The sequence below is a fragment of the Suricata suricatta genome, chromosome 2 (assembly GCF_006229205.1).
Source record: "Suricata suricatta isolate VVHF042 chromosome 2, meerkat_22Aug2017_6uvM2_HiC, whole genome shotgun sequence".
Classification (NCBI taxonomy): domain Eukaryota; kingdom Metazoa; phylum Chordata; class Mammalia; order Carnivora; family Herpestidae; genus Suricata; species Suricata suricatta.
The window spans coordinates 151,442,095-151,448,824 of NC_043701.1; the positions used below are offsets into that span (position 1 = coordinate 151,442,095).

At 45.3% G+C, this 6,730-nt stretch overlaps 1 pseudogene; it reads right to left on the minus strand.

Annotated features, from left to right (window-relative positions):
- Nucleotides 1-893: 893 nt before the first annotated feature.
- The window catches only part of LOC115276221, a 6,529-nt pseudogene continuing 692 nt past the window's right edge, over nt 894-6,730 (minus strand).

The window sequence follows — 6,730 nt, forward strand, 5'->3', positions numbered from 1 at the left end:
TCCCCACCCCACTATGCTTGGGGCTCAGCCTTTTGGGTCTCAAGCCCTCTGAGCAGATGTTAGCACGAATAAAATGCCCTTTAAGGAAAAAAGCCTAACCGTCCAGACTCTGTGCACGTGACTCATCGCGGTAGTACCACAACCTTAGCGGGCTAAAACAACACAAGCTTGTTCGCTTACAGTTCTGGAGGTAAGAAGTCCAACATGGGTCTCTGGGGGCTAAAATCGCGACGTTAGCAGGACCGGCTCCTTCTGGGAGCTCCGAGGACGAACGCTTCTTCACTTTTCAGCTTCCAAAGACTCCGGTGTTCAGCGACTCCCGGCCACGTCCTTACAGGGCGCCGACCCACGCACCGACCCCCTCCTGCACACGGACTTCCGGCTGCCCGCCCCACTCTTAGAAGGATGCTTGTGATTACGTTGGGCCCACCTGGATAACCCCAAACCATCTTCCCATCTCAAGACCCTTAACTTAATCACATGCTAAACTCTCTTTTCTTTCTTTCTTTTTTGGTTTTTTTTTTTTTGGCCAAATAAGGTAATATATGCACTGGTTCTGGGAGTTAGGACATGAACATCTTTGGGGGCCATTATTCTGTCTACCCCAGTTACTAACATTTGTATTTTTTTAATTAAGGCAAACTTTTAAAATTAATTAGAATGCATTTGAACCTCTTTGTAAACACCTGTGTCCAATTTCCAATTAATTTGTTGTTTTCAGGTGCTGACTTTCAGGGCTAAGTAAGGTTTTTTTTCTTCTTTTGGTTGGAAACTTTCCGGAACACGTGGGTGTGGTGACTGTGGTATTGTCTGGGTTACTGAGCAGCTTGGATGAGCATCTGTGTAGGAATCACTGTGGTAGGTTATATTTAAAAACTGTTTCTTCCAAATGTTCAGAACGGGGCCAGGTCTCTACTGAGAAGCGGCCTTAAATCAGCTGCAGGGGGAAAAAAAGTAGAGATTATAAAATGCAGGAGGTGGTTAAATCACTTTGTTTAATAGTAACAGCTCACTAATAACTGGTGAGGAAGCAAAGAGGATTAGAAGAGAGAGGGAAAACCTGCAGCTTCTTGACTGATCGTTGAACCAGTGAATCATATTCTGATTAAAAGCGGGTGGAGCAAGAAAAATGCGCATCATATTACTGTGAGTTTTCTCTTCTAGGCATAGAAGCAAGGAACCATAGTGCTAAAATGCTCCTAGAGTGGGGCTGGAGACCAAAAAACAAACAGTCAAAGAGAAAAACAAAAGACCTCAATAAAATCTGGGTAGGGCAGTGGAGCCCAAGCTGAAATCTATTTGCTTTTGTTTCTTTTCTTGAATTGGTAATTGCAGAACATACACCCCCATAATGCCCGGAGAAAGATGTACAGTCTCCCGATCTCCCAGTGGGATGAGAAAAGCCCCCACGACCAGTTGCTACACAGAGCTCTGGGTTTTGAAGGTTCAAGTTGCTGCTTCTTAAAGAATTAAGTGAAATTGAAAGCACGTTTGTAAAGAGCTCTACTACGGGGAAGTTCAATGTTAACCTAAACGGTCCCCCTTTTTTCCATCTTGCTTCTTATAACATTTCAATGTATATTTTCATCTCCTGGGAGGGCATTAACTAATACATATGTTACTTTGTTGAAAAATTATTGATGAGGGAGCACAAGGCAGGAGCTGACAGGATGCCACGCCCCCACCCCCTACCAGGTGCGTGATATTCCTCGGCCCCTCCTGGCTACCCAAGAACAAAGAAAAGGGAAAAACAAATGGCTAACTGATAGAGACCATGGTCCTGCAGGGCCTGAGTCTCCATCACCCCTCCCTGGTGGTAGAGGAAACAAAGGGCAGAAGGAAATGGCAGATGGAACTAAATTTCCTTATAACCTGCAGCCCATTGACAGATACTTGAGGCTGGCAAAGTAAAACATTTCTCCAGGAGCTACCTACTTGTCTTTTTTTTTTTTTAATGTTTTATTTATGTTTGAGAGAGAGAGAGACAGCATGTGCAGGGGAGGATCAAAGAGAGAGGGAGACACAGAATCCGAAGACAGGCTCCAGGCTCTGAGCTAGCTGTCAGCACAGAGCCTGATGTAGGGGTCGAACCCATGAACCATGAGATCATGACCTGAGCCAAAGCTGGATGCTCAACCAACTGAGCCACCCAGGCAGACCACCCCTCCCCCACTGTCTTAATGTTAATGCTTTGTTAGAGGGAAAGCCATCTTAGCTTGACGATAGCTAGGCCTCCACTATCCTGGGAGTCTTCTTTATCAGGTGAAAATCTCCCTGGAAACTTTCCCTGGACTTTACCTCCCGCAACCCCATAGTATATAACCGGTCTCTCATGTTCCCTGGCAGCTCTCCCTGCCCACGGGTCCTGTCCCCGTGCTTTAATAAAACCCCATTTTTGCACCAGAGACATCTTCAAGAATTCCTTCTTGGTCGTCGGCCCTGGACCGCATGAACCCCACTATCACCCCAAGAAACCTCATCAATGATAATATAGCTTATTTTTTTAAATAATGTGAAAATATGTATAAGATGCTTTAAAATAACTACCTATATCTAATAAAATATTTCTCATTACCCTATTTAGAGTTCTCTTTATATCAGTGAGGATATTTAGGCTAACAGTTCCTAAAACTTGCTGCAGTAGCAGTACTTCCCAGTCTTTAATGTGCACACAAAACACCTAAGGATGCAGGTAAAATGCAAATTCTGACACTGTGCAGGGGAGGGGAGAAGAGGAGGGTCCTGGATTCTCTATTTTTTACAGCCTCTGAAGTGGTATCATCACGGTTGCTATTCTTCCCCCTTTGAGTAGTGATGTCACAGAGAACTTTATAACATGACAGATTCCCAAGGACGCCCCAAGACCTCCCCACAGATCTGTAATTTTAACCAGCCCCCCTGATTGTTCCTGTACCACTAGCCTTACACAGATTTGCTGCGTGGAACTGACACAGCAGTTAAAACTCAAATGCTTGCTAGGGGCATGTGGTCACATAAATGCGCGGAAGTCAGTGGTAGGCTGGCTGGTTTGGGACTAAACCTCAGGCCACCCCTCATCACAGGCCTCTTCACATGCTCTGCAGCCACAATGCGATGGCAACTAAATGGGGTCTTCTAACATTCCATAGGCCCCCGTTTGTACCTTCTGAGCCTAGAGTTTGGCAGTCTGAGCATTTCTGAAGACCATGACTCCTGTGAGAACCTGGTGTCAATTCTGGTATACGCACCCGCAGAAAAATCTACAAACACATGCACACATTTCATAAACAATTTCAGGAAGTTGCATATTTTTTAGTGTAGTCATAGATTCCTGAGGAGTTTATGACCTCAGACTAAGAATCCTTAGTGGGGCTACTACACCCTGCAAGCGCTGTAAGGATGCAGGTCTGAATTCGGCTTCTCAGAACCATGAGACAATAGAAGGGCACACACTGCCCAAGGCAGGAGGGACCACCCTCGTAACACCCAATCAGGAAAGGCCAGCTAACACCCTTAACATTTCTAAGGGCAGGCCTAGAGATAGAAGCTATAGATAATCACTTATTGCTCCTATTGCTTGAGGCTAGTCACGCCCTATGTGAGGGTCCTGGGCCCACTCTCTAATTGGTCAATACTCTTAACTGTTGTGATTGGCTCCCACCAAAAGTATCAATGTATGGTTAAAGTTACTGCCAGTATTGATAGGTAATAGTGATTGGGTCACTGTACCTATGTCACAATTTCCTGTAACTCCCCCTTCCCAAACTCATAAAGGCCCTACCCCGCCTTTGTTCAGGGCTCTCAGCACGGATCCACTGCGTTCTGTGAGCCCGAGCTTATAAGCCCGTAATAATAAAGCCCTTTGCTTTTGCATGCGTGACTCAGTCTCCCTGGTGGTCTCTGGTTTTTGGGTATAACAGCGCCATCTGTCTCAGCCATAGACAAGGTGTCAGTTCTAAATCTCATCTCCTCGTTTTGACTCCTCTCTGCCAGCCCCAGAACCGTTCCCTGAACCAGCCCACTGCACCTGCCTTAGGGCCTCTCCCTCCCAACCCCCAGGTGCTCTCCGTGTGATTCTGGCCTCAGAACCTGACTTCAGGCTGCCCTGTCGGCCTCTGTTTCCCCTCTTTCTTGGCTTGCTTCCAGACTGAGCTTCTAAAAGCCCCCCTCCAGGTACAATTCTCCCTTTCGAGACTAAGCATCTGTTTCTTTGCCAATCTCCCAGCTTTGAGACTGCTACCTACAATCAGGAGTTATGACTTAAAAGACATCACTTAGTTGTATTTTACCCTCTTCCTCTAAAAATCCTCCTTACCATGCCAGGAAAGGGCTTATGCTTCTTCCCTTGCAGGTTTAGCAATCTTAAAAGCCCTCTGCTTAAAGGGACTTTCTTTTTCACTCTCTTTGGGGGAAAAAAGGAAATTTTAAAATGCAAATATATTTTGAACAGAACACAATTGTACTCCAGAAGATGTGCAAATGTAAGAATTTTAGCATTCACACGAAGAAATGAAATCTTCTTTTGGATTTGGATTCCTAATGCACCTGTGTACACACACACACACATTACAGAGCTGTGGCATTGTGTGGGTATTCAGTTTAATTATTTCATCATCTATTCCCATAAATTGTCTTCTGAATTTGTGGTTCATACTATTTCTATTTTTATTATTTAAAAAAACATTTTTTAACGTGTATTCATTTTTGAGACCGAGGGACAGAGCAAGAGTTGCGGGAGGGGCAAAGAGGGAGGGAGACACAGAATCCAAAGCAGTCTCCAGGCTCTGAGGTGTCAGCAAAGAGCCTGACGCGGGGCTGGAACACGCAGACTGTGAGATCATAACCTGAGTCGAGTCAGTCACTTAACTGACTGAGCCACCCAGGTGCCCCTGTTTCATACTACTTCTTATACTCAATGGAGCATAACTAGTGAGTTGTAATATATATAATTACACACTGAAAGTTTTTGTTGTAATTTTTCCTCTTAAAGATGTTGCAGAGAATTACTTGATTACAAAGACAAAACTAAGAAGTATCAGCAAAGTTTAGTTTTTCTCTTATTGTGAAATTTATTACATTGTAACAGCAAAAAATTAGAGGGTAGGGGGTGATCTAAAGACTTATTCAAATAAACATTTGCTGCTGCCTTATTTACATGATCATCAGGCAGCTGTTAGGTAACAAGTTTTCTGTTTTACATGATCAAGAAGAAATTTTATGATTCACGAAATGATTTGTTTGGATATGAACCTCTTTCTTAATAAGTACTTGGTGTTTGAGTCCAGGATGAGGCTCTGTCCTATCGCTTGGTAATAATGGGAATTAGTTTCATCTCTGAAAATGAAATCAATCAATGTATGCAAAAATCAAGCCTACGAAATAGAGTTGGTGTCATAAAAACACAGCATATCTGAGACCTACATGAATGTAATAAATATCCAAAGTAAGATTGTGACAATTATGAATGAATAGGTCAGTCAACATAGCATTTATTTATTTATGTATGTATTTTAACATTTATTGATTTTTGAGAGAGAAAGTGTGCGTGGGGGAGGGGTGAGAGAGAGAGGGAGACACAGAATCTGAAGCAGGCTCCAGGCTCTAAGCTGTCAGCACAGAGCCTGACGCGGGGCTCAAACCCACAAGGGGTGAGATCATGACCTGAGAAAAAGTCGGACGCTTATTGATGGAGCCACCCAGGTGCCCCAACATAGCATTTAAAAGATTTTACAAAGTCAGGGGCACCTGGGTGGCTCAGTTGATTAAGTGTCCAACTGTTGATCTGAACTCCAGTCTTGATCTCTAGGTCTTCAAATTATAGTGCACACCCACACCTCAGGAAGTTTTGTTCACTAGACTTTAATTAGTCCATCCTATTGTTAGAGAAATCAAATCATTTTAGGCTACTTCCATTAACTATTTGACTCCTCTGACCTTTTTTCTTGGTCTCATACTGTTTTTCTATTGCTGATATAACAAATTTTCACAAACTAAGTAATTTGTTGTTGTTGTTGTTGTTGTTGTTGTTGTCTATTTCTTTACTGTTATCTTCCCCACTACCACCACCCAAAACTAGTAGGGTCTTGATTTCTTTTCCCCAAAAAGGTGCTATCTCATTCCCAGGCAGATGAGGGAGGACAGGACAGGCTGGGGCCACTGTTAGGTTCTCCCTCCCCCCGCGTGGAGTCAGGGAGAGGAAGTGACACATGGTGATGGATGGATGGATGGGAGGATGGACGGACAGAGAGGGTCAGAGAAAGTGGGATCAGGAAGGGGCTACTGCAAGCAAAGCCCCCACTCTTTCCAGCAGTGCCTCGGGGGGTAGGAGAGGCATGACCGACCCTGGGGGCCAGGGTGGTGCCTAGCCAGGCCCCGGCCCTTCGTGGGGTAGTCCAATAAATTTCGCAGCTCCCGGTGGTACCTGGTGTTTCAAGGCTGCTGTGGCCGCAGGCACCTATGGGTCCTCTTGGCCTTGGGTGCCCAACCAGTCAGTGGTGGCAGGAAAAGGTAGGAGAGGAAAGCAGCCCCTGCCCTGGGAGCCTCACAGGCTGTACCAGGAGAGTAGCCAGCCTGGGCTGGAAGCAGCTGGATCCTGGGGGTGGCTGACCCACACATCGTAGATGCTTTTGTTGGGTGGCACCCCCTGGAAGAGGGCATCTAGATCCCAGAGCAGCCCTGGGGGAGCATGGGTTTCAGGGGCCACCCCCCAGTAGGCTGGGCTAGTAGAAGGTGGGCACTGGGGACAAGATGT